We start from the raw sequence: 27,459 nt of genomic DNA on the forward strand, positions 1-27,459 counted from the left end.
TGTGGGGCACATACACCCAACCCTTAGTGCATACTGAACTCCCTCAGAGCACTCAAATCACAGTGCTGGTGTAACCCCTCTGCCAAGTATGCAGTGCCAGCCCTGGATTGATCAGACAACAGCCGAGATGAAGGATGGGCTGTGAACCAAACCTCCTTACAGGGGAGCTAAAGCAAGTCCTTTGTGTTTAACACATCATTACAAGAGACCGAGAGAAGATTAAGAAAGGCAGGCATGGAGTTCTCTGAGCACTCTTGAGAGCCAATGCCATGCAAGGCTTCTCAGGCTGAAGTGTTTATTAGGTGCCAGGCTAGAGGAGAGGGGAAAAAAAAAAATTTAGACAGCTGTATTAATTTACAGGTCAGCCCTTAATGGCTCTGTTCCTGGAGCAGGAGAAAATCCTTTGTGGATCCTGGATAGCATCAGTGTCACTGAATCTGCTCAGGTCCTGGAGAAACACCAGACAGAGAGCCCTGGCAGCCTGCAGTCCCAGCCACGGGCATCACCTCGTCCTCCAGAGCTCCCCCAGCTCTGCCAGTACCCACCAGCAAAGGGGGGCACAGGCAGCACGTGGGGAGCTCATTCTTCACAGTCTGTCCAGCTCTCAAGTCACATCCTCGCAGTGGTGAGATGTTGCACAGAGAAGGATCAGCACATGAACATTAAGAGTCACAAAGCGCTTTCCCAGACGTGCAGATTAGCCCTGCCCGGAGCGCTGGGTTACGGCACCCAGGCACTGCTCATCCTTGTCTTCCAACAAACAGCAGCAGGAAAGGGAGGAAACTGCGAGGGGAACAGAATATCATCATTTCCAGTCCCACCGTGCTGTTCCCAAAACACCAAGCTCAGCCACAAGCAGCTGGTGCAGCCTGGATGTGCCACATCCACGTGCCACCAGAAGCACGGCCATCACATGGGGCCACATGTGCGCACACAGAGGCAAAGCACAGCACACAAGGAGCAACACAGACCATCATCCCACTGCCAGAATTCCACAGGTCGGCACCACCATGCATGACAGAGGATGAGTGGCTGCTGGGGAAGTCGCTGGGCTGAGGCTTCAGGTGCTGTGACAGCTCCATACATGTGCCCAGTGCCCTGTTTCCTAACCCATCACCTCCCCTGCCCATTCATGCTGGGCACTCTTTCGGACAGCAGTTCTTTCCTTTGCACCAAGCTCAGCCCAGCCAGGCTCTGACCCCAAAAGCCGCAGTAATCCAATCAGCCTTTTGAAACAACAAGGATTAAAATGCAGCTGAACTCTACAAACCCCCAGCATGTCCCAGCCACAGAAAAGGCTCCAGCAGTTCTTCGCCACTTTTTGTGGCCAAGTGCTTTTTATTGCACATCCATCCTCATGCAAACTAAGACAACTATCTTTCCCTTTCAGAAAAATCCAGACAGTTTTGTACCTCAAGAACCTGCTGCAAATGCACATCTCTGGAAAAACCAAATCTCACATAGAGTATTAAGCCCTATTTAAAAGGGCAAATGAAAATCGACAAGAGGTTTAACTTTCTAACAAAGGTCTTAAGTTTAAGAGAGAGTATGAAGCAACAGGTCTGAAGAAGCCTAAAAATACCAGCTAGCTGAGAAGATACAAGGATTACTAACCAGCAGTGGGAACTATAAAAGGATTTTCACCAGTGCCCCTTCCAAAGTAAAAAGATGAAGTGCAGCGCTTTCCATTTGAGGTGCAGGACTGGCTGCTCAATGACCCCCAGAGCAGTGTTAAAAGCACTCTGTACATGTTACATGCTCCAAATGACAAGAGGAATTCAGGATGGTGGATCTCTGCTCCAGATTCCCCAGCATGGTTTTAGCTGCCATGAATAAAACAGGAAGCAGAGCATCTCCCAGGTTCCCCCCACACCCCTGACTGTCTGGATGAACTGCAGCTTCCTTTCAGGAAACAGAAAGGAAAGAGCAGGAGGGGCAGGGGGAGGGGAAAAAAGAAAAAAAGCAGCCAGCTACAATACCAGACAGATAAAAAACTTAACACTAAGGAAAAATACAGAACAACACAAAAAAACACTGAAACTTCATCCAGTTACAGTAGCTAAACTTCAACTAACAGAACAGAGTTAAATATTAACATTTGAGAGAAAAAACATCCATGTGTTATGCAGTCCTTTAACATACTCTCTTGCTTAAGAGACAAAAATCATACATAAATTATGTTTTCCTTGCTGACCACATGAATACATCCTCATTTAACTCTACAGTGCTCTGCTGCCTTGCTGCACTAACCAGTGAAACTAAAAGGAAAAGCGTGACTGAATGGGAGCTGGCTTAAATTATCTTTATACCTACTCCTGAAGAAACATTTTGCCTTTGAGACCAATCCACTAAGCCAACTTTCCCTGCTACAGAAGGTTTCATTGGGTCTCTCGCTGTTGATCCACAAGCCTGCCTCCACCAGCAATGCACACACTTTGATGAAATCCATCTGACTAAACAAAACAACAAAAAATCCCAAGTTGCTTGCTATAACAGCAATGATGCACTTACCAGCATTCAGGCAAACTCCTTTGCTAACATGCTTCCCTCTCGAGCACATCAAATTTGGAACAAGGTCCAGGAGCAAGAGAGAACTGAAAACTGACCACAACAAGCTTCCAAAACAAGAAAGGGGGGGATTTAAAAAAAAAAACCTTACTACAGGAATTCAAATCCTGCTTCCACCAGACCCTGAGTCACCTCCCCTCCCTTGCAATAGATCAGAGCAATGGGTAAACATTTCCAAATATGGAGATCAAAACTCCAAAGGATGTCAAAAAAAAAAAAATCACCCTTCTCTCCCTGGCTTTGGCACAGGGATGACTTGCCCCTCTGGAGCATGAGCACATTGCCTTTGCTGACCTACACACAGTGTGGACATAGGGCCACACATAATCATCTTCAACTGTGCTTTGGAGGCTCCTGGCATGGTGGGTGTCACTGCATCTCTGTCCCCAACTACAGATGCACAGGAAGATTCCACGGGAGCAACTCCAGGAGTTGTTGCTGCTCAATGCCTGCAACAAACCTCTCTCTCATCCCTCAACTCACCAGCAGAAAACCTCCTAGAACTACTTTTTGGAGTGTTCTTTGAAGGCAAGTAAGCAAATTCAGGCTGTGGTTATAGCAACACCAGCTTGGCCCAGAAAAGGCAGGCTCAGCCATCAGTCACACCACATCCCACACTGGCTGCTCACCTGGCACAGGGAAGCTCCCCTGACCTGGCTTATCAAGTTAGTGCTTTCTAAAGAGCATGTATTTGAACTTGTGTTACAGAAAAACCCACAAAAACAAAAGACAGCTCTGCAGAAGGGCACAGACTGAATGGACAAGACAAGATATCCCTCCAGGTACAAGGAGCCCCAGGATGGCAGCACCCATCAATCCCTGCTGGGACACACAGCGCTGTATCCCCACCCCTGGAAAAGGGACTTGAGTGTCAATGCTCAAGCCCACAAACCAAATTTAAGAGGCAGAACAGTTTTCTTAGAGGGCACAAGTATCCCTGCAGAGTTTGCATGCACACCAAAGCAACATCCCCATTCCAGCACTCCCACAAGCATCAGTCCTCAGCTGCAAAGGCTGACCTACAGGCAGCAGGAGCTAACTCTGCCTGCCAGCGTGGGACAGCAGGCTCCTGGTAGCTGCAGCCATGGCTCCAGGAGCAGGCAGCCTCTCAGGAATGTGCAAAGCAGGACATTCTCAAGGCAAACAGGCTGCCCAGGCAAGGCAATCCAACCAGACCAGAGTGATTCCCCAGCACCACCCACAAGATGCTATTGAATTTATAGGGAAGGAATTCCAGAGCTGACTCTGCCCATGTATGGCCAAAACAAACTGTAAAAAAGCGACATTATAGTACATCTGGCTTTCACTGGTACTGAAGCACAGGCTTCGGGAGGAGCCAAAATCCTGCAGTGACAGAGGCTCTGCAATTACCTCCAGGAACTGAGCAGTGGTCAGGGCCTGTGGCAGCAAGAGTTTAGCACTCAGTATCACAGGTGACAGAAAACATTTAAACCATTGTTTTAAAAAGTAACAAAGTTCTCTGCCTTTTAGAATACACCCACATTTAACTCAGTGATCTATCGTCACCACTGCAAAAAAGTCAACCTTGCCAGGCAGCACCAGCACACGTTCATTACACTGGTGGTCATAAAGGCAGCCTTAAAGAGCCAACAGTCCGAGTGCCACTAAGTGGTACGCCAGGACAACCTCAATGCATTGCAGGCGGGGACTAGCTCTCCATGGGTACCCGATTAATTATTTTTCCAAAAGCCCACTAAAACCTCCCACAGGAGCTGTGTGGCTCCCAGCCATCAGCAGGGTCACCTGGAGATTTCTCCATGGTCAGAAACGGGAGATACTCTGAAAACCAATGTAAAAAGTGTCAGGTTCGTACAGGTTTTACCAACTCTGACTCAAGTTTTCCAGCCCTTTGCAGAAAACAATTCCAAAAGTATTGCTTTTTACAAGGGCAATAAAGTAGAGAATTGTCTAAGTCAAGGAAAGGAACAAAAGCATGGAAGGGGAACACCCGTAAGAGCAGAAACCCCATCACAGGCACACTCCAGCCCTTACAGCTCTGGTGTTCCAGCAGAGATGAACAGATCAGACTTCTCCCTAACAGTTAAATGCCACCACCTTGCCTGCCCTGCCAGCAGAGAAATATCAGCTGTGTCAGCACGAGAGGCAGAGGGCTTACGGAATGGGAGAGGAATGCAGGCTGCAGTGGCACACATGGTGGGGACAGGGACACAAAACCCAGGGGAGTGAGGGTTGCTCACATTGCCTTTGCCTTTGAACAGGGGTCGGACAGGGTACGTTTTATGGCGCTTGGAGTTGAAACCTGGGACTAATGCTTTTGTGACCTTAGAGGGATCCCTTTTCAGCAGCAAAGAGAGCTGTTAGAGGGGGTGGGAGTGCAGGGATGGGAGGGCAGGGGCCTGAACACATGAGGACAAGCCATTTCCCAGCTCCTGGCACGCAACCCAGAGCTGCTTTTCAGTATGTGCAAGTTATACCCACCAGACCAGGAACGAGCACATGTCTCTTACAGGCTGCACTTGCTGACGGGAGACCCACAATGTGGCTACTCCCCCATCTCCACTTTCCCCAGGACAGCACTAGGATCTCCCCTCCTTTTCCCAGCTGAAATGGCTTTATACCCTCTCCCTTGCTACTGTGCTCACTTTAAACAGACCTGAGCACCTGTGTTCCGTGACTGCTTCAGAACACCTTCCACCCCAAACAATACAGAGGAGAGAAACCAGAGGGATGGACACATCCATGTCCAACCATAGCCAACCAACCAGGAGCTGCCTGCTACATGACAACACAAATCCCCCTCCCTGCCGCAGTACTAAGCTTGGGAAGTGAAATCTTGGGGGCCTGGGAATAAAATCCAACTCAAGCCTCCTGCACAGCAGGATTGTTATAAAGCAGCCACTGGGTCAGGCATGGCTAATTTAAATTAAAAATTACAAATTACATAAGCAGGATGGCTGAGAATATTTGATTCATAAAAACATCTTGAAGGGGCAGAGAACAGAGGGACTGCTGCAGCATCACAGGGACAGGGGCCACATAACGCAGACAGCAAGGATCAGGGACTCTCAAACGTACACACACACAACCACACACACAAACTCCTGCTCCTACACCATGCACGAAGGCAGATTTAGGACTTGCAAGCTGAAGTCCTGTGCAGTCAAAAGCCAGCATGTTTGTGACAGTTCCACAGGCAAAGGCAAAAACCGGGTGCAGAGGAATAAATATAGAAAGAAGTCAGGCAGGCAAAGCAGGTGCTGGCTTGTAAAACCTTGGCCAGAAAGGCTCCCCAGGAGGTTGAATCTGGTAGTTTTGCAACAGCTCCACAGAAAGACAGAAGAGACAGAAAGAAAAAAGAGAACATGAATGCATATGCATTCTTTTATCACCATATATAGTATATACAGACATTTGGTATATACACCCCCAAGCTCTCATATGCCACTGTATAGTATATACTATATATGCATTGCCATCTTTGTTTCCACGTGCCTACACTCGTACAGCCTGTGTGTGTGTATGCATTTCTGGTGTGTGCACTTGTCATTACCCCCACATCGCCTCTCCGTGCGTGCTATGACACCACACATCGCTCCGCAGAGCGTGTCTGAAGCCTCAGCACCATGGCCTGGGATGACTTCTGGACACTCACAGCCTCCCACTGCTGAGCCCTTCTCCACCAAAGCCTCTGTGTGTAAGCACCACCAGGGAACTATCAGTTTGTCTCTTATTTTCCAGTGATCCCGCTCCCCCTCCGAACTTTGAGAGCTACGAACAAGGTGCCACTGTTGGAAACACCTGAGATCCTTTCTGAGAAGTTGCCCCTTGTGCCTGTGACTTGTGTTTACATACCAGTTCTCACGCTGCACAGCCTTTACTGGTGGGATGAACTCAGAGCAGGGCGTTTGGAAACACGCAAGGCTCCACCAGACTCACGACTTCAGGTTTCTTTCCCAGCCCTGAAAAGAGAGACACTTGAGTGATGCACACTGGATGGGCTTCTCAATGGCTTGTCTCCAAAACTGCAGTTTAACCCACACAACTTCTGGGAAACACAGCATTTCCCCCCCCACCTTTCTTAAGCAGAAGTGTCCATACTCCTGGACTCCTTTCAGCATTTCCAAAAGCAAGACCCACCACCCTAAACTGGGCCAGTGACCAGCTATGTCAGCTGCCAGAGTCTGGCCAACAACTCACACCTCCTCAAGTCACCACTCCTTTACTGCTCTTAATGCCACTGAGAAGAGGGAAGGACAAGGAGATGCCAAATGAGACTTAAAATAAGAGAATAGGATGAACATCTCATTTCTGGCCTTAGGCACAGTGAGGGAGCTAGAAAGCATAATTTAAGGCCTTTTGAAGCTCATGGGGTTACCATTACTGTGAGCAGAGCTACACCACCCTCAGAGCCCTCCCCCTCAGCACAGCCCTTTCTCTGAGGAGTTCTGTCCAATTCCCACTGGGGACTATCTCACCCTTTCCTGAAGATGAGAAGCAGACACCACTTTTTCTTGACGTGACCTGCACAGTGTTGCTTTTGCCCTTCTGCAGACGATGAACATAGAGCACAGGGGACTACCAGGCCATGTGGCCACCGTTTTGGAAGTGGCATGGGACATGCCAGGACACACGTCAGGGTGCACCCTACGGAGGCCAGCAGCATCTGAAGTGCGCATTCCTTCCTGTCCCCATCAGCCCCTGGAGAGCATCCCATCCCAGCCACATCCTGGTCACTCTAAAGCCCTATCTCTGCCCATGACAAGCACAGGCTTGTCTTGTCCGCGCAGCTCAGCGGAGAAAGTTTCTGCTATTTGCTGCTGTCACTATGGAAAAGCTCAGTTCAGACTTGTTTGTTGTACCTGTGCTGTTCATGATGGTGCATGTGAGCCCACAAATCTACAACAAAGCAGCAAACTGTACAAGGGTGTTTGGTGGTTCACAGGGCAGGTCTCTCCTCCCTGTCACACAGTGAGGTGGCTTCCTGCCCTTCCAACACCCCTTGTCCCCCATACAATGTCTGATGCTACAACAGCCACAGGGCTCTTGCCTCTCCCAAGCAGCAGCACACATCCATTGTGCCAACACCACAAGAGCACACCGAGCTTCATTCTGACCCAGTTCAGTCCCATGGTCCCTGTGCTGGCACCCAGCCCTGACTCCCCACAGGGATAGGCAGGTCTGAAAGTCCCCAGGACCATGAGAGCTCCCCTCAGGTGTTATGAGGACAAAATAACTGGAAATTGCAATGGCCTCTCCCACTCACTGCAGGGATGAAGATGAGTAACTGCAGAGGTTTATTGCTGATGAACTCAGCCAAAGAGCAATTTCTGTCCATCCATCAACAAGGAGACAAGTACAAGCAAATATTATGGTTGTGCATGTTTACTTTTCATTTAAAAATGATGTAGAGTTACATACAATTTAGGTCCTTCCCACAGGCTCCTGGCAAAATGCCCTTCGCTCTTATCTGCAAAGGCAGAAGACAACAACATTCCCCTCTGGTTCCAACACTATTTCATTTCATCTCACAACAGCACCTCCAGGAGCTCCAGGTAAGACAATGCTTTTTGGGACCCAACCTGTGTTTAAAATATCTTGGCTCAGGATTGTCTCCCACCAGGTTTAACTCACAAAACATTTACAAGATCAGTGATAGGACTTGGCCAGTTGAACTGCATCTTCCTGGCTTTGCTTCCCACATCAGCTGTCCCTGTCACCTGGGGTTCCTGCAGCAAGGTGAGCAGGACACCATATACCCTCCTTGAGGCATCCAGCTGAAAACTTGCTGTGAAACCACCCTCTCAGCAGAAGTGGGACCCAGCAACCCAGTGATGCCCAGGCAGGCACTCCAGGCACTCCCTCCTGGCAGCACATCCACAGGTGATAAGGACAGGGACAGCCTGACTGGTCACAGCAATATCCATCTGAGCCAGTCTATCAGACTACTCCATTAAAGACAAAATTATCAGAAGCAGTTCATTCACTCACCAGCTGACAATATTGATGCTGTATTGACAGTAAGAATCAATATTTCTCAAGAAAAAAAAATGAATTTAACACACAAGTACAGAAAGCAACTTTTCCTCTGTTTGCAGATTTAAATCTAAAACCAGTAGTTTACAATGCCTGAATTTAAGCATCAATCCTGTGTTATGGCTTAAGTTTTCTTAGATTGTTCCTATTTTTCAGGAACGGACAGTGGAAAAACCTCTACAAGAATTCCAAGTTTCAAAGAGCAGCAGTCAGCACTTTCAGACAAGCAGGCGTCCCTAACATAACTTCACAGTGGCCATATAGAAATGGAAGTAACCAGACTCCACAATCCCTTTAAATGAAAAAATCTTACCTGTGAAAATGACTTCAGCTAATTACACTTCTCCCACAACAGCCTGGTTTGAATGGCAGCTGATTTTCTGACTACTCAAAAGGTGCATTCGCTTTTAATCTCCTTTACACTTGAAAGCGTTACCAATATTTAGAGCCTATTTATTATTGTAATTATTTTTTAAATCAGCATAGCTGTACTTGTTGAAGCCCAAGTGCAAACACCAGTTGAAGTGGGATAAAGCAGCCTCGTGCTGGGATCCTTTGCTCCATTCCTTCATGAAGCAGATGGCTCAACCTGACAGCCACAAGGAAAATTGTCATTTTAACTGTTCCAGTCACCAATTTTTAAACACAGACAAGCTCTCAGCCAGTCACCCACCAGCACAAACTGACACGGGTCCCCCCCTCTTTGATTGGCAGGTGCACGAACAGTTCCCCAGATGCCAACCTCATTCAATCTGACCTTTTCATTTTAAATGAAAACCACTTAAAAGCCTGCCCTGTTCTGACATATGTCTTTCCCACTCTGTGCCAATGTATTTGTTATTTGCTGGCCAAAGTTCCCAAACTCAGAAATCTCACGTTATCTCCTCCACTGCCAGAGCCCTGACCCTCAGGCACTCTGGCCACTGCCAGCACTGAGGGAGCTGTCTGAGGTCTCCACATTCTCACACGTCGGAAAAATCAGACCCCTTTCATGCAAACCTCAATCCGGAGTCCAACTCTGACTTAAAGTTCAGCTTATATGCATTAGTAGCTTTACACCTGAACACAGCCAAACACAGACAGGGACTCATCTTTCTGCACTGGGACACTGACACACGCAGGATCTGGCCCTAACAGTTTTCTGTATTTGCATCTGTGCTTCTCAGGTTTCATGTACTAAAATTAAACTGCTCAATTCAACAGTACACTGCTGAAGTTATCTAATAAAAGGATCACACAAGACAACAAAAGCTGGGGACGTGTTTCCTCCGCTCTGCTGCCAGCACAGCACCTGCTCAGGGAGTCACCAACACAACACAAACAGCCTGGCTGCTGCCTTTTGGGGTGTCAGATCCTGTGCTGCTGAAAAGCAGTAACTCTGTGAATGGTTTCAGTCTGCAAGGAAGCACACACCCCTCCTAGACAGCACTCAGGACAGAGCTGCTTCCAAACCCACCACAACCCCATGTGTCAAAATTAGCTATAATGGGGCTTATCACTTCCGAGCTCCTGGTCCAGCCCTTGTCATGGAGGAAAGCTGATGCTGACCGCAGCACAGACCATCAGCTTGGATGGGGAAAATGAGTTCCCATAATAGACCAAACTCCCTGGCAGCCCCAGCGTGCTGCAGGGTGCAGAGGCTGGTGCTAAAAGCATTGCCCCAAGGGAGCCCCAAGGTTCTGCAGCGGTGCACAGCCAGCTCTGGGACCAGGACACACATTTTTGTCTTTGCTGTCCCAATTGATTTTCAGGTTTTTCATGGGGTTCATTAAACATGACTAAAACAAGAGGGAGAAAATGAGTTAGGAGAAGAGGGGGGGAAAGAAAACACTTCAGCACAGCAGCACAGAAGGGGGATGGGATCCAACTTCCACTGAACGGATGGCATCCAGCTTTCCCAGAGATTGCTGTATTATAGGAAATGAAAAGATCATTTGGAGCAGAACAGATCTAAACAATGGCTAAGGAAGCCGTGAGACAGCCCTACCTACAGCATCCCGGCAGCCAGGAGCCACCCTGAGCTGGAGCCACTGGGCCACAATGGCCAGGAACCAACCCAAAAGCAGGACCAGCCATTCTGCACTCCTGTTATTTTAAATGCCCAAGGACAGCTAGAAAAAAAGGGTGGCTAAGGAATGAGAGGAATCAGCATGTCCGTGCCAGAAAGCCTGCAGGTCCCATGCTGGAGCAACCTTTCAGCAGCTCCCGTCACTGCCAGCAGCGCTGCCTGTGATTTACACATCTGTAACTGACACCAGGATTGGATCCTGTATTTTCAAGCACAAGCTACTGACCTCAAGCTGCTCAACTCTCCCAGTTTAATGGAAGTGAAAGATTTTCGAAGCGGCCTCAGTGAGTTTTATTTTCATTTTTTCTTTTTCCCCCACCATTTGCTGTCTGCATTTCACTCAGCCTGGTCAGAGACATCCTGAGCAAGAGGGGGGCAGTTTCACTTTCTCACTCGAATGCACCCCAGCTTCTTGATCAAAGAAGGATAATCGATCATGCAGCATCAGAGCACCGCAGATCCTGGGTTTCAAACAACAGATAACATTTTTCAATCCAAAACATAAAAAATGCCATTCCCTCACTCCCCAAGGAATGGCCACCCTCCCCAGGCAGCACTGGCATAATAGTGCCCTAACACACCTCTTGTGTTGTAAGGTGCTCAGTCAAGAAGAACAGCCTGACAGTGCCCAGGAGCACAGGGAGCAGAGCAGTGCTGTGCCCCAAGGCAGGATTCCAGCCCAGGGTCTCCTGCAGCCCACCTTTAAGCTGAAATCTCTCAGGGCAGAGGTGGCATGTGTTTGCTGTGTCAAGTCCAAGGGGTTTATTGTAATGTTTTATAATAAAGCATAGTGTTCCTTTAACCATTTTGGTTTTAAATGGCCAAAATTTGAAGGCAGAGAACACCTTTCCCCAGGCTTGCTCAGGTGCCACCACAACAAAACCCTTGGTACCATGGCAGGCCCTCTTATCACTGTCCTTAAAACCATTTGCAAAAGAAACTTTTAAAACTTAGAGCCTACATGACCAGACAGTCTTCCTGCTCAAGGCTTACATTTATTTTATCCAGATTACATTTTTGGCCAGATCATTTGAAAAGAGCAACAAATAGCTGGCAGACAACTGGATTCCACACTCCTGTGCCCATGTGGTCAGGCTTGGTATTTTTGAAAACATTATAATCCATGGAGATGTTTAAAAAAACACAATCAACCAGGACCAGTAAATCTCTCTGGTTTAGAAATGTTTGCCCTCCCCAAGCATTAACCATCTTCTTTCACCTTTATACGTTAATAGCAAACTGTCCCAGTCTCAGACTTTAGAACAAGTACCTCCAGGTGAGATGAGCATGTATTAAAAAAAAAAAAGAAAAAAAACCAAACATAAAGCCAACTTTCTCAGTGTTTCTTCTCCCCTCTCCAAACAGCTACCAGAAGAGGCCAAAGAAGCATATTCCTTCAAGAAAAAAAGGAAAAAGTTTGGATGGCTGGATGGGGCAGAGAGGCCCAGGTAAATGTGGACATGTGGCAATCACCCAGCAATGTGTGGAACAGCCTCACTGACTGCACCTCATAAAAACATTTCTGTTTTCAACAAATGTTTTTACTGTCACAAATAGAATAATAGGAAAAAACCCAAGTTGTTTTTTTTCCCTTACAAGAAATGAGTTGCAAGCTGACATTTCCCTCAGAAAGCTCCATTTTGAGAAAGGACCCATTTATTCCAAATATAGATAAAAATTTCTGCAGTAATTCTGACAAGCCCTAATAACTGCTCTTATTACATCTGAAAAGTACGAGGGCCACAGAAGCCTGTGTATGCATCCACCTTCCGAACAAGAAAGTATCATTACTTCCATCATAGATGGGGACTGAGACATGCAGAAGATACATTAAAAGGCTGGTTTAGTTCCTAAATTACCCTGACTTCAGCTGGAAGCCAGACTCCCAATTGAATTTGGCCCTTATGCCAAAGGAATAAAAAAGAAACAAATAGTAGGGGTAGCACTTGAGGCAATGCTTTATGCTTTTCCTCCATGTGATGGAGAAATTGGGCTGCTCCCACACAGTCCCCACTCCAGGGTAGGGACGGGGAGGGACAATGGCGAAGGTGTTGTCCTTTGCTTTGCTGTGGGTGACAACCTGCTGTGACCATCTCACAGAGCCCTGGACCTTACTGCACACAAAGCTGCTGCCCCTCTCCTTCCCCAAAGGACACCTGAACATCACCACCACCGGCCCTGGGGTGTGCAAACCTCAGCCTGACATTGATAACTAGAAAAGGAGACAGAGGTGTCCAGCAAACACAGCATCATGACAAGGGGAAGGAAAGGCAATCCCAATGCCCCAGCTCAGCAGGACCATTCACATGCTGTCCCACAGCACAGCTGCCAAACACCCATCTATCCAGCACAGAGACCTGGTGACCTGCCTGCAGGATAACACTCAGCTCCATGCACTTCCCCTGCATGTCAGGTCAGGACTTGCTCCCACAAAAGGCAGGGAGAGCACACAGTTGCCTGGCACCACACCCCATACGTGTTCCCATCCTCCCAGCAAGGACTTGGGCACAAGCAAAGGGAAGGTGGCAGAGCTTGGACCCCCTTTCACTACCTTGTGCAAGAGAGCCAGCACAGACTTCCATGGGAATTCTGTGGAATATTCTCCCACCAAAGGGGTTTAATTAATAGCCTGTAAAAGGGGACTGTGAATGCCATTGTACCTTGATCTGGAGAAGGAAATACACTGGACTTTAACTGCATTTCCTTTATTTTTTGCCTACAGCACCAACAATGACTATGAAATTGCAGCCCTGAACCTCTATGATTTGGTTCACTTTGTCTGCATTCTTGTTTCTCAGTGAAAAGAAAGAGGTTTCTGGTTTGCAGAATGGCAAAGTTAGCAATTACACATCTCCCAGCACCCTTATGGGATCTCACTGGTGCTCACAGGGAGACATTGCGCTTCTTCCCATGTACCTGATGGTTTCTCAGCACAAAGTTTTCTTGGCTACTAATTTTCTGTGTTCTTCCAAGAGTTTGCCACGTGATTTTCTCCAGCCTGCTACACCTGAGCACTGTATTCAGGAAGAGTACAGATCGACTCATTTGAAACATTCGCTACAGCGTGTGATCGCAACATCACACCAAAGGTACAAACCACTCGAGACCAGGAAAGGTCTCTTCAACCTTCTTCTGTCTCGCTGTGTGATTCACAGGAGCACCTAACAGCATAACACCACCATCACACCTGTCCTCACCTACTCCTACCCTACCATACTAAGCTTGTCAGCAGGAATTTTGTCACCAGCATTTGAAGCCAGCATTTGTTACTGAGCCAAGTGTTTTTATTTTTGACTTGGTGATGGGGAAAAACAGAAGGGAACCGTGGAAGCTTTTGGAGGCAAAGATCTCTCCAGGACTTGCCAGACAGTATTTTCAAAGACTGAATTGGCACAGCATCAAGGAAGTCTGCATTCAATGTGCAAGCAAGACCAGCTTCATGACAGCCATGAGCCAGGCTCAAGGAGCATTAGTGACTGTAGTCAGGAAAACAGAAGGCAGAGGAGGAGAGAGAAGGACTAATAATGCTCCTCTCACAAGAGTTTCAGCCCTATGCCTGGTCACCACCCAAGAAGGAAACACAGAAAAAAATGATGGGGGACCTTCATGAACAACTGCAACATCTTAGGCATCAGTGGCCAAGTACAGGTCAGCACATGCCAAGACTCACCACACAGCAGTGTGTGAGATACCACACTTGGCCTTCAGCCTAGAAACAGGAGACACACGTGGGAGCAGTGTGGGAAGAGCTGGCAAGCAAAGGCTGTGTCCTATCAGAGCTGTGAATCTGCATGTTACACACAGGGGCTCAGAGCAGCCTTGCAAAAGCCATTCGCCCATAGCCACCATATATCTGGTTACAGAAACACAGCTGACCTGATCACCAGGTCTTTATCAGCATTCACAGAGACTACCAAAGGTCAAGAGAGCCATCACCCAGGAAAAGAGGACAAGCACAGTGAGCTCAAAGGAAACTTGACAGGCCAAAAATGACTGCAGTCACAGAGGACCGGGGAGAACTCGTTCATGTCACCCTCTTTTTCTGAGGCGCTCAGAGGCAACAAAGCCTCTGACCTTTGATTAAACCACGCTACCCTCACAAGAGGGGGCGGCTTAGGGGCTCAAGAACTCAATAAGAAACTATTTATCTCAAGGTCATGGGTTCATACCCTCTTCAAGTTCTTTTTTCTTAGTCAATTAAAACAGGACACTCCATCTGCAATAAAAAACCTGTTGCTAAGGGCACAGCCAGATACTGCCTCATCAAACAGGCAGATTAAGAAAATACAGCCCCTTTGCTGCTCCCTGCACGTCCCACAGCAGAGCACAGCAACTTTGGGAATGCTTCCTGTGCAAAGTGAACACAACTGACTTTTGTACCCAGGGTGGGAAATGAAAAGGGGGCATTGCAGCTGAGTGGGCACAGCTGCCATCACCAGCCTCCACAGCAGGTCAAACACATCATTTACAGAGCATTATGAATGGGGCTGATCCTGCCCCAGCTTCTGAAGCTAGTCCTGAGAGATTCCTGCCCACCCCTGTACCACTCCTTTGAGAGGATGGATGTTCAGCCAGTGACTAGTGCCCAAACAGCCATTCCTCCTACCCCAGCTGGTGCTCAGAGGCCCAAACCCCACCATGGTGGGGATAAATAGAAGGCTGGAGAGGTGCTTCTGCTTTTGCACACACAGCCAACAGCAGCCACAGAGCTCCAGGCCCTGCTTCCAGGGCACCCAGCCACTTCGGACCAGACATCTTTCAGCCCTTAACCCAGCAGTGCCATCAGACAGCTGTTCCAATTTGCACTGAAGGAGCACAAACACTTGCATGGACACTCAGGACCAGCCAAAAAGGGAGAAGACCCTCTGTGCCCCTCCTGCTGCAGGTGCAGTCCTGTCTAGGCAAAAACTTGACAGAAGCAGAGTCTGGGCAAACAGAAAGGAAAGGGGACACCTTCCACTGTAATAGCAGGCCCAACTCAACACATGGATCAAAGTCAGCGTATATCTGAAACCAATTACTGATAGAAACTAAACTGTCTAGGAACAAGGGTTCCTGGTAGTAAGCATGCACAGACATTCAAAACCATTTTTTTTTTTTCTTCTTGTCTGGTTTTTAGCCCATAAAAAGCCAAGATAAAACATGCTCTGGCACACAGGGTACACACACTCACTTCTGTCACCTTTAATGGCTTCCCACCAAGAAAACACAGCCTTGATCCCAAATGTAATTATTAGCTTCATAACATTTTTCACAACCCCATGCTTCTCCTGTACTTATCCTTTGGTCCAACAGCAGGCAAAGGATTCAAGCACAAACTCCCTGTGCACCAAGATGCAGCTGCTGGCCCTGATGGGGCCCTGCCATGCATCATGGCCAGTGCAAAGTAAGACAGCACAAGCAAGGGGTTTAGAAACAAATAGGAAGTCAGCATAGTTTTGTTCTGTTCACCAAAGACAGTAATTATTTTGGAAAAGACTACATAGCCTTTTGGCTTTTAATTAGCAGCAAACCAAGTCCACTCCGTTCCTACGAGCGAGAAAACTATTAGGGCTTATGGTTCCCCAACCAAGGTAAACAAATCTGTACCAGTGCTTCACCCCCAGAATAACTTCTGATTGTCAAGCACAGTTACCAGGGGAATGAACAGCTTGCTCTGCAAGCTCCTCACTCAGTTAAACTAATGCAGACAAAAGGGCTGGGCAGCAGCCACTGGCAGCATGGGCTAAGTCAGATGTACACACTAGTGCAGCGAAGAGACCGCAGTAGGTTCAGTGATGAGGGACAGGCAGAGCAGCCCACAGCCCCTGTCAACAGAAGACACCCAAGACTTGTCCTTGAGGTGCTGAATGGCAAAAACTCATGTGGTCTGTGCCCTGAGAAGACTCCCAGAAGTTTTAACCACACGTGTGTATTCAGAGCCATCATTCATATTTCATGGAGACTGATGAAGAACTGAGTGAGCAAACACCTAAGGAAAGTTCTTGATTTATTAGTAATCCAGGACTATTCTACTGCTGCCCCAAGCACTTCACTTATCAGCCTTATAAATACAACTCTGCCTGAAAAATCAGGACAGCCACCCAGCCAGAGCACCAAACAGTGGCCAGGAGAAACAGGTATGGTCCTCAGTCCTTCTTGAAGACTTCTTGAATCACAAATGAGAGAGTCCAGAGACAACTCCAGAATAAATCGCCACTTCAGTAACACTTGCTTGTCCTCAGAGGTGTTAAAGCTTGCAACTAAATGTTGACATTTCAGGAAAAAGAGGGAGGCAAGTCAAGGATACAGGCCAACCAGGAGCATGATGACTTCACACATGACCACCAAGGAGGTGGGCACATCAGCACGTAGACAAAGGCAGGCAGCAAGCAAAATCCACAGCTCCCTCCTTTCAACTAGATTTTAATAAAGTGGGAGTGTGTAAACATACTGCTAAATCCCATTCTCCCTCACAAACTAAAGGAAGTTGTGTCTCTGATGTCAGTGGAAGCCCAGCCTAGCCCTCGCACACTGGGGCAGAGCAGCCCGAGGCAATGGCAGCAGGTGCCCCGCTGAGCTGAGCCCACACAGCCACCAACACACACAGCTCCAAAGGGATCTTCTAGCAGGTGTTACCGAAATCCTGGGCATCTCTCTAGCAAAGTGCAATGATATTTAACTTCCTTATGGGCTCTGGAGGCTGCTAAACATCTGTTGGGATTAGTTGGTTCATGTTTGTGAAGTGTACACAAACGCTAGCATAAGGAAGGAGCTGGCCTATTTATGGATGTGAATGCTGGACCAAGACCCAAACCCACATGCTATATTTGCACATATGGCTGTATCTCCCCTGACACGTTTCACTGTTTTAGGATGGAGGCATAAGGTGTACCCTATAGTTTACAGCCTGCCTCTGCTCACTGATAACTTCAGCGCTCCCCTCCTCCACTTCACCCCATCCAAATGCTCAATTGACTTTTGCTAACAGGCTGGGCCAGCACAGCTCTACCACGAGCCCCCAGATGGGGGTTGCCCTTTGTAAGGGAAAACCACCTTCCCTCAAGCTCCATCCCACTCTCTGGAGTGCTGCAGATCACACTCACAGCCCACAGACCTCCAGCAGGCTCCCAAACACCCAGCAGCAGCTGATCAGCCACCCAAATTCCTTGTGGCAAGGGACTTTGCACCAAGTTTCATGTTTCTCTTGGGTGTCCCTCCCTCACACAGAGGCCTCCTGTGAGTAAGGGCTGAGGAATGAGACAGCGAGTACACACAGCTCAGAAACTGCAGCGATAAACAGCCATGAGGGAGATGAACTCCCCAGGAAGGACGGGAAGAGCCCAAGTAGGTTTCAGATTGAACCATGCACATTTGCTAAAGGGATATAAGTGGCAATGGCTTGCAGTGGCAGAGTCACAGTAGCCATACGTTCCCATGACCCAGAATTGCTTTGCACCAAGTTGCAAGTCCTACGTGTACAGCTTTCCTCTGTCAGAAGCTACTGCTTCCTTTTCCTCCACACATTTCAACACTTATCAGGTCTTTATCTTAGTCACATTCTGCTAACAAACACTTTTTACATCCTTTTGATCTTTGCTCATAATCAGTCACTGTGTCCCCACGTCAATCACTCTGCTCTTCTCTCACCATTCTTTATCTCCCAGGCAGGACCTCCTCAGACCCAGAGGTCACTTCACGGGTGCAGCTTGTGCTCTGTGCTTGGGCTCACAGGAATTTGATGCACAAAGTTTGCCAGACTCACAACTCTCCTTCAGGCAGCAAAACAAGTGCCAGGCCCAGCCCAAGATGCTACTAGTCAAATTTAGAGATATGGATAATACAAGAAAATGTTGGCTATGGGATATGGAAGCAAAAACAAAGGATGAAAGGAGCCCAGGAGTATACCAACACCATACCCAGAATTACTCGTGTCTTTCATTAGATGGCTAGGTCTTGTCTTTCTGGAGATCAAGAGCATCTGGAATCACTTTCATTCTACATCAGGTAGAATTTGCACAACTAAAACACAAAAAATATCCCCATTCTAGCAGGTGCCTCTACCAAGGGAGTTGAAACTAACTGAGATGAGCCAGTGACTTTCTGATAACACAGCTACCTTTGCACATCCAGCTCCACCCAGGAAAATGGGCACGCCCTTAATCAGGCATGAATCAATCACGTGAGACACAAGAAATTGTGTTGTTGCAAAAAGAGTTGCAAAAACCCATCAGGTGGCTTGTGCTTCACTGTTCTTCAAGGGATGGGGAACAGCCAACAAAGCTGGAGTAGATCACTTTCGCTCGGACTTCTGGCACATGACAGCAAAACCCAAGACCTAACACACCACCTCAGGTGTGCAAATGAGTACAGATTGGAGGCTTGGGCCATGGCATCCAGGGAAGCAAGATGATGTGAATATGAGTACGAGAGCCCAGAGAGTGGCCTGACCCTAGACAGCGTGGGGACAACCAGCACAGATCATTTTAACACACTGGAGCAATCCTCTCTATCCTATCCCAGGGCAGAGCACAGAAAAGCAATACACCCAGCAGTGCAAAGGTGAGTGGATATCAAGCCACCTGCCCTGCATCCTTAGAGACATTTGATATCCAACTGTAGGAACAGTGCCCACAACACACTGCCTGTAGGCTGTGTGTGCAATAGGGCATGGGAGTAACCAACTTCATCCAGAATGACTTATACATGAACACACCCTGCAGGGATCCTTGTGTGTAGTAAGGCAACGAGCTCTTGTAGCTCCTTCTCCCAGGCTACGCTAAAAATTTCTCAACTAACTTCCCCAGCCTCTATACACCCCAAGTTCACAGCTCTCCCACGCAACAGAGCAAAACATGCCGTGCCAAGCCATGGAAGGAGGCATGCAGGCACTCTGTGAGCTGCCATCCTTTCACCCAGACACTTCGAGGACCTAGGTGGGTGGAGTGCCTTGGAAAGACATGCTCATTTATATTGTTTGAAGTTCACCTTCTGCTCTGGCCACATTCCCAAACCTTGGATGCAGAGGGAGACGCTCAAAGAGGCCTTACATGCCAAGAACCCCATACTCATTCCTGCAGACATGAAGGTCCAAGGCATTATTCCTAACTTCCAAAATGTGCTTCGACCCCACAGTCCTTTACTTAAAGCCACTGCTACAAGCCTGCAAATGTCTGCACCACTCACAATAGGATCTCCTGCTCTGTATAAGGCTGACTCTTCACTGAAGTGGTCACTCTGCATGCTACAGTAGGAAAGAAGCCTGACATTTCCTCAGGTAACTTTAACCCTTCTGCACTTCATTTGCTCCCCATGCGGCTGCCTTGAGAGCAGATTAGGATTTGGGTACAGGACAGTGCTAAAACTTAGCTATCTTCAGGCGCACAAGTAACTGTGGAGTTCAGCTGGATTACTCATACACTTGAATTTCAAACTTACTATGCAGAAGGTTCACCAAGACCTCCTTAAATGGCAAAGATGCAATGCCGTGTTTTCCAAGCTCAGCTCTGCATCCCAAGGAACTCGAAAAAGAAACAGATTCTCTGAAAAAGCACCAAAGTGAAACTGTGCTAAGGAAGGCATCATTTTCATTCTCCAAAAAAATAGCCTGCAGGATCAGAAGTGATGAATAAGCTTTAAAAGAAGCTTAAACTACCCTGAAAAATGTCAGTCACACTGTACACGGGAAAACAAGTCACTGAGGAAGCGTCGAGCAGATGATGTGAAGTCCCCATTACTTCTACTTCTTGAAATATGTTTTTACACATAAATACCACCTGGACCTTAACCATCTTTGTGGCTCATTTCTTGACCTCCTCACTACCACATTTCAGTTCCAACAGCATTAAGCTGCTCTAGACTCCAAATGCCAAATACCAGCTTCCACACTAAGCTAGGCATTTTAATACCCATGCAAGGTAAGTACAGGCTTTGTCTCCCAACCAAGGATAATAATGATAATGCATACAGAGGCAGGTACAGCAGGAAATATGAGGGAAGATCAGTCTGTAATTACAAACAATTCTTTCCAACCATTTCTTTGCTTTATTATCAGTTATGACTGCACACTTAAGAGAACAGCCCATGTCTAACTCCTTTTTCTTCCATGATTTCAGTGTCAAGGGTGATGTGAGACAATTAGTCTCATGCCTCTCCAAGTCTCAGTGTCCCATCAGTAAAATGGCAAGAATAATTTTCCTTCACGTTGGGAAGGCACTACAGAAATAGTTCCTCCAATATCCAAAGTGCTCCGATGAAAGAGCAAAGAGGACTCCGGAAAAGCACAAAAGAAAATTAATAACTCTGCATTCTGTCTCGAGTTTGAACAGTACATGGTAAATAAGGACTGGGGCCACACACTGCACAAAGAGAAAAGCAACTGAATAGCCGCTCATCAAGTATCACCTTCCACTCTGGACACAAAGAGTAGGTGCTCTGGCAATTAAGTGGCTCTCTCATAATACCTGCTTGCAGGGGAGGCTGAAGGCTTCAACGACCTTCATTCTGGCATTTCATAGCTTTGGAGCACTTGGACTTAGCATCTTTAACACCATTCTTTTAACAAAGTTCACAGCATGCAATTAACTACAGGTTTGCCACGTGGCTGCCACAGTCACTGTCCATTTTTCTGGGGAGATCCAGATTAAAGGCTTATCTTGGCCGCACTAATACCTTGAGGTATCTCTCAAGATTTGCCCAAACCAATGATAAGCAAATCAGGTCTCTATCTCAAACAACGAGCTGTATTAAATCCCAGCCAGCCGATTCCTTCAGCACAGAGCTTGAACAGGAACACCCCTGACTCCCAGGCTAGTGAGGCAGTGATGATGCAGCAGCTGGAGCTACAACCACTTATCAGCTGCTAATTCAATCACTCTCCCAACCCAGCCGTTGCTGCCTGCACTGTCTGGGAGACTCCTTGCTTTCATTCATGCCTCACTAAGTGGAGTAATTCAAGTCTGTTAAGGTGAGGTAATAAACTGCTGAAACAGAGAGCTCCTTAGGGTACGTGCACACAGCACGTTGAAAATGCACATTACTGACACAGAAACCACCCCAGCTGGGGTACAACCAACACAGCCACTGGAGCAGGACCACCCACAAGTCACCTGTAACAACACCCCAACATTCTCTTTCCAAAAAGCAAACCTCACCAACCTGAATTCCATGCAGCAGCCACGCGGCTGAAAAAGCCCTGCAGGAGATACTTAAATATAACAGAGCCAAATTTAAGGTAAGGTTTGGAGCTGGACCACTTCTACCCCACCACACAGTGCAACCCTACCCATCCCATGGGGCTCCACAGATCCTTTTTCAAGGCCCATGGGACAACCTGTCAATTCAGCCTTCTCTGTCCCACCTGCCTTTACCCAGACGTCTGGGCTGGTCTCGCAATAAAGCAGCTGAGTCCTGGTTCCTCAGCAGAATTCCAGCCCCAGCATAGGCTCTCCATATGCAGAGAGATCAGGAGCAGAGGGAGACTAGAAGATGACTGCAGCTCCCCACAATGAGATCAACTGGCAAAAAAAAAAAAAAGGGAGAGGGAAGTTACAAATTGATGCATAAACAAGGCCTGACTGTGCAATTCAGAGCTAACAGGGCAGTTTACTAAATGTTAATTAAATCTTTAGTGCCTGTTACTTCAGTCATGGAGATCAACTTATTTTTAAATTAAATAAGCAATGAATGCTTAGATGAACTTCTATTAAATTTCACCCAGTGAATGAAGTATGTGGAGCTTTTAACAGACATTAAACAAGATAGTTATGGCAAGTTAGTTGATACTTTATTACCTAAAGATAATGGCCATATTAAATCTCAACTAACTATTCCACTGGCAGCACAATCATCCAAGATTTGACGGAAGTTTTCCTGCCTTGAAGCATCACTGAGCAGCAGGAGCAGGGGGAGGAAGGCAGCCAAGAGCTGAATGGCACCTACTTAGAGGATGCTCATGTGCATAAACTCTCTTAGACACAACACAGGATCCCTCCCAGCCAGATCTTCAAATCCCAAAGAGGGTTGATGGGCTATTACCCAGCAACAAAACTGGCATAAGCCAGAGACCCTCATGCATCCCTCCCTGCCCCCAAACCAAACAAAGTAATTTATGGGTTTGTTGAGAAATCACGGTATTCCAAGGTTCCCTTATGGCATCAAGGGCAACAGAAAACATCCTAACAGCCTGCAACACTCAAAAGCTTCTAACTTTGTCTAAGAAAAGGTTATCAGCAGCCCACAACTCCACCAATGTTTGTTTTCCTTCTCTGAGCATATTGTGATAGTTTGGGAGTTCTTCTGACTCACACGTGTGTGTCACTGTCACCCACAGATCCCAACAACAGATACTGACAGTCTAAAACGACAGAGACTTGCTGACAGTGACTTAAAAATGATCATTTTCATGCCAGCTCTTGCAGTTGCTCAGAACCTGATCGAAACCAGCTCTTGGAGATCAAAACAGAATCTCCCCTGAGTTGTCTCTACCGATAACCTTAATTGCAATAATTACATGTGGGTAGCGGGTTTTAGTTTCTTTCATGTTTGGACTGGAAAACATCACCAACCCTACCTGGCCTGCCATGCCCAGGAGCAGGATGAATGAAAGGAACCAACCCTGCTAAACTCTGCTTCTCAGACAGGCACAAGCTCTCAAAAGCTTTAATGTTTTGTGGGGTTCTTTTCTGGTCTGTGGTTTTCAGTTTGATTTGTTGTTTTCTTTTCTCTGTTTGTTTCTATTTTGCAAAACAAAGGGCTCCCTAAATTAGAAAGGGGAAAACACTGAGCTCTTCCAACTTTACTGATGCTCTCTCCTCCAGGATCCCAAAGAACACGTGGACACCAAACACAAGATCCTCCCTCCAATCCCTCCTCTGGAACCCTTGTTTGTAAAGTTATTTCAAGTATTTTCCTATGTATAACCCACGCTCTTTAAAGGCATTGTTCCTTGTGAATCTGTCCATCAGACAACCCACATCCTTTGCTAAGTTAGGGTTTCCATCTCCTTTGCTCCTGTCTCCTCTGTCCTGGCTGCAGTTGCAGTAAGCTCTCTAGCTTCTAACAGAATTATGCTGCTAGAAGAGAAAGAGCAAAGGGAGATGAGGAAGCTACTGGGGTGAAAAGACAGGCTGTGGAGGGAGGACCTTGTCTTGCAGACAGGAGCATCAGTCTCACTCATGTGTGCACACAGCAAATACAGATGTTGAATCCCAAACTTCTGGTGGGTCACATGGACTTGGTATTCGTCTTACTTCCCTGAAGGTTTCTCCCCATCAAAAACAAAAATAAAGTACCTAAAAATCACAGACATATCTAAAGAATCAGGCAATAGCTTTGAGTTGGAAGGGACCTACTCTTGGCCAGTGTACGTTTCTTCATCATCCTGATGCCATCTTTAAAACCTCTTCATGTATTCACAGGGACTTAGCTCCACCTCAGCAGGGCTGCCACAGACCACACCAGAGCCCGGACGATCAGTTAAAGGTGAAACCCAGCATCTGGGGCCAGCCAGAGCAGAGAGTGGAGGTGTTTTGCAAGCCATGTCAGGGAGAGAAGAGCTCAGAAGAAAGGCAGAGCTGTGTGGGTCAGGCTTTCAGAAGCTTGAGGAGCAACAAAATGCCACAGAGGATGTATTGTTCACACAACTATGATGGGCAGAGCAATAGAGAAACCACTGCAGGCACCCTGAGGGTATTTGTTTCCACAGACACACGGAAACTGTCTTCTTGGAACAATTTGTCATCCACCCAAGCTACTGCTTTTCACTAGCTACAGTCAGCTGGAGATGCTTCATGGAAACCTACATGAAACTGCTTCTTCTTTCCAATTAGATGTTTATGATACAATGGGCACCACCACGGGCTGGTACAACTCTGAATGTACCTGACACTCATACAACCATCCCATCTTCTTTTCAGACTTGGCTAAACTCTTGTTCTCAGCAACATTCTGCATGATAAATGCTACTGTTAGTTACACTGAAAAGCACTTAACTTTCTTCGTTTTAATCAGCCACTTTCACCTTGGTTTTCAGTTGTACAAAGGAATAGACATCCCTATTCCACAGCCCTCACTGTTTCTCTGATACCTTTCTAACATGTGACCTTTTAATAGGAGTGATCCCATACTACTGGTAAAACTCCCTCAGGTTTTCCAGCTCCCAACCATTCTTACTATACCTCTCCAGAACCGCATACATGAAGTTTGACTAATCACAAGAGTATTACTTAAGTTTTATAGTCAGTCAGGTGGACAGAAGCAGTGATTTTGACAAACAAGGCAACAGCCAGGCTTCAAAATTGAATGATGTCTCCATCCTGAGCATGAACCCCCACACCATAATTCTTACTAGGAGTTATAATTAAAAATACATACTTATAAGATAGGAAAAAGTACTCCAGCTCCACTGAGACTGCAGCCAATGCTATAACGTGCCTTGCAAAACTCACTAGTCCAGCTCTGGAGCTTCATCCCTGAACATCCTAGAGAAACAAATCCTTTAGCAAGGATACACACCTGAATCTGCCATTACACTGCACCAGTTCCTCATTGTGCCCATTACTTCACTAACACAGGACAGCTGAAGGCATTTCTCAGAGCAATGCAACTTGGAAATCCAATGTGGTCTGCAAATTTCCGTGCAGCAAGACAGGTAAACCAACCTCGACTGCCAAGATATGGAACCTGCAAATCACTTCTAGCCTGCCACGTCTAAAGGCAGGCTTTTGCCAGCTTGTCCTGGTTTCACAACAACATATCAGACATCATCACTCAATACTTTTATCCCCTAAAGCTGGGTGACCCTCCACCAAACAGGAACAAGAGAAAGGATTCATAGAGATGGAACCCACATTGAGATGGGCATGCTCACCAGCATCCTGCCCTGACATCCAGGCTGACCTCCAAGCATGTTCCAAAGGTAAAAATCTCACCTCTGAGCAACAGGAATTGGAGTTTCTTTCCCAGCTTGGTACCAGCATCTCTGCCCAGCCAGTACCAGCCACACCAGGTGATCAGGGCTGGCAAGACAGAGACAGCTGTACAGCGAGAAAAGCAGCAATTGTCACTGACCCAGGCACCACAGAGACTGCACATCAGCAATTCAGAGCAGCTTGGGGCTGTACCTACAGCAGTTTTAGTGAGACAGTTTTAGCTTCATTTTCCTGGACATGTCCTTCATTTCCACCCAGGAACTTACCCAGGCAGCACACAAGGGCTGCATGCCACCAACCAGGACTGCTGGCAACATGGGACACACACAGCCAATGTGTCCATGGCCACTCAACACACGTGGTGGCAGTGACTTTTGGGAAGCAGGTCTCCTATCCACTACAAAGCATCCCTCTACAGCACCATTACTGATGGCAACTTACTGCTGCTGCTATCCTGGGCCCAGGTGTCCCTGATCAGGCAGTCTTTCCCAGCCTACACAAGCTGAGCCAGGTGGAAAAGGAAAACCTGAATAAAACAATTACAGGAAAATCATCTATGAAACAACGGGCAACAGGCCTGAAGGGCCCATTAGCAGCACCTGCATCACAACAAAGTTAAAGGCAGGATTTGACAAGGGAGGGTAGGGGCTTGCTAACAGGTGGCTCTGTGGTCACCACCCACACCATCAACTGCTGATGGCCCATCCCGCAGGGAAAAACCCTCCAACAAAGGCTAAACAATTGAAACAGGGGAATAACAGAGCTAATAAATTTAGGAGCAATAGGCTATAAGGTCATGGGGTGGGCAGGGGGAGACAGACCAAGACAACAGGGAGAGAGAAGTTTTCAACAATAAATCTTTATCCACAGATATACATATTTCCCATGGGAAATCCCAGAGTATTATTTAGCCTTGTGTGGGCCAGTCCTGCTTCAGCAAGGGTGGTGATAATTAAAAAGTCCCTCACATCCCTAAACTGTGCTGCTGCACAGCAGGCTGGGCTACACACAGGGCAGCAGCCAACATTTTTCAGCAAGAACACAGACACATTAACATAGAGATGAAACACTGTATCCTCTTCTCCAGCTCTGCATGCTCCCATACTTTTCTAATATCCCATTTCTCCAATTACTTGGTGAGCCAGCACCTGCTGTATCACCCAGTTCCCAGGCAGCCCCCACTCTCAGATCTTGCCTCAGAAATCATTCCTGGAATGTACAAGCACAAACTCTACAGTTAAGTAAGTCCATGGAAGCAAAGAAATCCTGAAATGTCCAAAAACACTTGTGGCTTGTATGGGAGACCTTCCTATTCTGCATGGGCCAAAATCCCTTTGTGTAGAGGAATCAGGGTGTTGCAGATGTGCAGGGATACACAGCAGCAGGTTTGGCGGCTCCTACAAGCTCCTTAAACTTTTGTGTACCAAGTCCCTAGCAAAACGGAAAGAAACAGACAAGAAACTAACCCAAGAACAACACAATTGGGCTAGAGTCAATTCCTACAGGTGTAGAAAAAAAAGAAACAAACAAAAAATATTCAAAACAAAACAGGAGAATCCAACCCTCGTTTGTTTCACCGGCGGGGCCAAGCTGCACCTCGAGGTACAGGCGGCAGAGCAATTAGGCAGGAGTTGCTTCATCAACGCCTCCTCGGGAGCACTGCCGGCTTCCCAGCACAGCTCCGGGGCGCGGGGAGTGCTCCTGAGCAATGGCAGGGGTAACGTTTGCCTGTTCAAAAGTGGAGGGCAAGAAAGGGGGAGGGCAAAGAGAAAACTATACTTTAAAAAAAAAAAAGAAACCGTGGGTGACGTCAGGGTGTGGGAAACTTTTCCGTCCTTACCTGGTGGAGAAGGCAGGGCCTCCCCCGACATATAAAAAGCTGCCGGAGCTTTACTCAAC

At 47.2% G+C, this 27,459-nt stretch overlaps 1 protein-coding gene across 7 annotated transcripts in view; it reads right to left on the reverse strand.

Moving 5' to 3' along the window:
• The window catches only part of LOC121671299 (LIM domain containing preferred translocation partner in lipoma), a 333,806-nt gene that overhangs the window by 305,599 nt on the left and 748 nt on the right, over positions 1 to 27,459 (reverse strand). For 3 of the 7 annotated variants that reach the window (XM_042042722.1, XM_042042721.1, XM_042042717.1), the window contains exon 2: positions 6,403 to 6,509. The gene's annotated coding sequence lies outside the window, so the exon portion shown is untranslated. Of the gene's footprint in view, positions 1 to 2,511; positions 2,656 to 6,402; positions 6,510 to 21,989; positions 22,134 to 27,400; positions 27,452 to 27,459 lie in introns of those variants that run through there. The other 4 variants (XM_042042723.1, XM_042042720.1, XM_042042719.1 and 1 more) reach the window with 3 other exon arrangements.

This window comes from Corvus kubaryi, unplaced genomic scaffold (genome assembly GCF_017639235.1).
Source record: "Corvus kubaryi isolate FWS band 111438036 unplaced genomic scaffold, C.kubaryi_AGA036_p1.0 37397, whole genome shotgun sequence".
NCBI lineage: Eukaryota > Metazoa > Chordata > Aves > Passeriformes > Corvidae > Corvus > Corvus kubaryi.